Source organism: Manis pentadactyla, chromosome 16, assembly GCF_030020395.1.
Source record: "Manis pentadactyla isolate mManPen7 chromosome 16, mManPen7.hap1, whole genome shotgun sequence".
NCBI lineage: Eukaryota > Metazoa > Chordata > Mammalia > Pholidota > Manidae > Manis > Manis pentadactyla.
The window spans coordinates 36675190-36679212 of record NC_080034.1 but is presented as its reverse complement, the minus strand read 5'-3'; the positions used below and the strand labels follow the sequence as shown (position 1 = coordinate 36679212).

Here is a 4023-nt window from a genome sequence, read left to right as displayed (position 1 = left end):
ACATAGAAAATGACTGAACACAAGTCAACTTACAATGAACTTGACTTATGTAGAATGGATAAAACTGTGGACAAGTGAAACTACTTTCTGTCACTCTCTGCCCTTCAATGCCATCTTAGTAAATCTCTCTCAAAACCTGCAAATCTCAGAATTTTCTTCTATTTATTTCATTGTTTTGTTTATTCTTCTCATCTTTAATCAGCTGAAACTTGAGATTACTTTTCACTGACTTTAAAATTCGGTTATTAGCCAACTGGCCTTGTAAAGATGGGCAGGTCCCTGTTGGTGGACCAACATATGTATTTTTACTTTGCTTAAAATGCTCTGTCATATTGTGAAATAATTTCAAGCTGGGAAAAGAATAATCAAGAATAGTTAATATATTTACCCCGATTTGATTGTAATTTCTTTCTATTTGACTCCATAGGCAACAATTGTTATAACCCTAACCAAAGTATAACTTATTTTTTTATTTATGGCAATCTGAGAATTAAAGTTCTTAAAAAAATATGCTTGATTTATAACGATTATAAAATGAGATATTGGAAAGCAGAAATAAGTTATACACAGTGAAGTTATGGTTCTCAAAAGGTTGTAACATTGTAGACTGATGGCCTCTAAATACCATTTGTATGACTCAGAATTTGTCTTTTGAACAACTGAACATTATGTTACAGTTAGGGTTTAAAAGCTGAGAGCCTTCTGTCGTTTTATCCTGTGGTTAGGCCTCAATTCTTCACTGCTTATTCTTCAGGGGTGTGCATCTCCAGACCTGCAGAAGGGGCATCTAGAAGTTAGTGTAACCCTAAGAAGGAGTCAGAATATCTGGCTGTAACACTTAAGAGCGTGGGCAAATTTTTCAGTTATCCTGAGATTCATTTTCTATTATGGAAACTATATGGATACTAAAAGAAAAGAAATCTCTTGCACATGATAGTCACCAAGCAGATAAACAGACTGGAGTGATCCTCACTAAGTCTAAAGGCAAGGAAGGCTATAGCCACAGTTCAAAGAGGAGCCAGTGGTAAGTAGAACTAATGTAAGCCAACAGGCTTGGACAGCAGCACACAGCTTAGAGATATATTTGACTACTAGACTTAACAGAATTTGACTTTGACTGAATCAAGTGAAGTAGGGAGGAGCCAGGTATATTTCCAGGTTTCTGTCTTGGGCAACTGCAAACTTAGGGCATCTTTTAGCGGGAGAATGAGCATAGGACAAGGAGTGGATTTGACAGTGGCATGGCGAAAGCCTGGGAGTTAAGGGCAGCTGAGTTTGCTATGCCTTTAGGAAACCTATGTGTGCAATTAGAAGCTGGATATATGGTCTGAAGATGAAGGAGAAATTATCTGAAAACAATTATGGGGAGTGAAGACACACCATACCTTTAGCCCTGAATCTAGGAGGTAGGTGGGTGGGTGGTATAATTCAAGGCAGAACCAAGTTTTAATTAAGGAAAGGAAGGGAAGCAAATCTTTAGAGAAAAAGTTGAGGATTTGGGGCGAATGCTGTTAGTCAAACTCTTTTGCTCAGATCAGCTATAGATAAAGTTATTGCCTTCATTAATATCAACAAGAGACCAGAAGCCAACTCCTAACCCTCTCTTATTTTTTCTATTTATATTTGTTCTTTTGGAAATATCTGACATAGTTTTATAGTATTAGTTTATGCAAAAATATGGTATTCAATTTTTAAAGTGCAAACTATAACCTCTTTTTATAAATTAATAATTTCAAAGCTTGAAGGGACCTTAAAAATCATGTAACTCCTTGAAACAACTCCTATTTCAAAGTCATAATATTAATAAATAGATTTCTATACCATCATAGTTAACACGATCCAATGAATTCTTCATTTGTCACTTAAGGTAAAACCTCATTTTTTATATCTAGGAGGGGGGCACCAGCCTGGAAGGCAAAAACGTTGGCTTCTTGTGTCTAAACTGTCACTTTGTTTTTCATGCAATGCTTCAGCAATTTGCGTGTCATGCTTGTGCAGGGGCCAGGCCAATCTTCTCTGTATTCAAATTTAGTATATATACCACTGAAGCCAGAACTGAACTGGCACTTTTTAGTTTTATGACCTTTAGCAATTCATTTAATCCAGAGACTTCAGCGCTCAAACGTGAAGCTGAATAAAATCATGTCTATATTTTATTCAGCTAAAAATCTTTATGAGTCTATGAATGGAACAGACACAGAAACTTTCTGCTTTGAAACAGTGGCATACTGGTCATTTCAGCTTGATGAATTTTAGAATGCTAAATTTGGATTTGAAAAATTAGGAATTGATTTTACTTATTCCTCCAGATATTTAACTTGTATTTATGGATAAAGTACTGTGAGCTAGGCCCACTGAATGGAAAACTTAGCTCTGGTTCTTGGTGGTTAAAGGCAAAAGACAGAAAGTATTGGCAGAAAGACAGAGGCAAACATAGATTTTATATGATTTAAAAATAATAAAATCATCCCCCTCCTCCAGCCTAGCCAAGTCTAATAACGTACACTTTTGTTGTGATATTTTATATATATTGGAAGCTCATTTATAATCATTGTATACAGGCATATATGAAAATATGGTATTTTACTGCCCAAAAGAAATAGTTCTATTTTCATATTTTGTGAAACCACAGTTTATATGGCTTCTTATTTTCTGATCAGATTTTCATCTTCAACAATTTCTTACTTCTCAGTTCTAGTTTTGGCTTCACTTATTATTCTGATGAGAAATTTTCCCTCAGAATGCCCCCTAATCCTTTAAGTCTCTATGCTCCTTCTCAAACTGGATTATATAGTTCTTCTTTTAACATTATTTAGTATGTTCCTAAAATAAAAGGGAGTAGAGCCTAGGGTTGTTTTACTCATAGTTCTCCCGCAGTTAAGATTTCTCTTTCTTTCCCTAAAAAAAAAAAAAAAATGCACATATTGTTTTAACTCTACTTGCAATCTCATACATTTCCACTTTGTAAGCTATTTACTAATGTATGAATTGAAGCAATAGGAAAATTAAACAAGGCTCGCCAGCTTAGCATTTTCTATATTTAGTTGTTAGGTTTTTTTCCTTCAGTAGAAAAGTCCACATAAGGTACCAAAAAAAAGACAGTAAATGTCAGGAAGATTATGAAGCCGCCAAAATGTGCAGGAAGCCAACATGAATATGAGGAAATTCATTAACAAATCTGCCCAAATGTGTTTATAAATGATTAAATTTATTGATAAAATGATGTGATTCCGGAACTTGCTTGAAAATAATCAGGGCTGGGGTGGAGGTGGGCAGGGATGGCGAGTAGCTTACAGATTGAAACAAGGTAGGTCATGGGCTGATAGTTGTTCAAGCTGGGTGATGCGTACATGCGGTCTGTTATAAGATCCTTTCTACTGTTGTGTATATTTAAACTTTGTACAGTAAGATGTTACTGAATGCTTAATTTTTTAAATAACTAAACTGGACATTTTCTATCCTGGAATATCTTTTTTTTTTTAATTACTAGAGTAAACTACTCTACTCACTTAATTTAGCATTCAGATTCTCAGTCGCACTAGGCACGTGTCAAGTGCTCAGTAGCCACACACCGTTAGTGGGTGTGTATTGGACAGGGTAGAGACAGAACATTTCCTTCATTACAGAACATTCTATTGGGCATCCTGGCTTTAGATCCTGATGAGTGGCACTCATTTCTGTCATTCTCCTGGGATATGATATATTTTTGAATCGCTCGCTTGGCCAGGGTGGAGGCAGAGGGACGGGCAGATGCAGCAGCTTCCATCTGACCAATCGGCGATTAGTCGTGCTCAGCCTTGTGTTACCAACCCAGGACGTACATTAGAATGGACCGGGGAGTTTTAAAAAATACTGATACCAAGCCCCATCCAACTCAACTGAATTAGACTCTCTAGAAGAAGAGTTTGAGTATCAGTATTTTTAATGCCCTCCACATAACTCTTTAATAGGACCACTACTGATCAAAATTTTTATTTAAGTGTAAATATTCTGGTATTGTAAAGCTCTTTCTTTTTAATCTTA

At 35.8% G+C, this 4023-nt stretch overlaps 1 non-coding gene across 1 annotated transcript; it reads right to left on the bottom strand.

The window, feature by feature from the left end:
• Positions 1 to 1953: 1953 nt before the first annotated feature.
• LOC118928374 (U6 spliceosomal RNA) lies at positions 1954 to 2056 on the bottom strand. Its single transcript, XR_005031208.1, has one exon. It is a non-coding gene; the product is annotated as a U6 spliceosomal RNA (small nuclear RNA).
• Positions 2057 to 4023: the final 1967 nt, after the last annotated feature.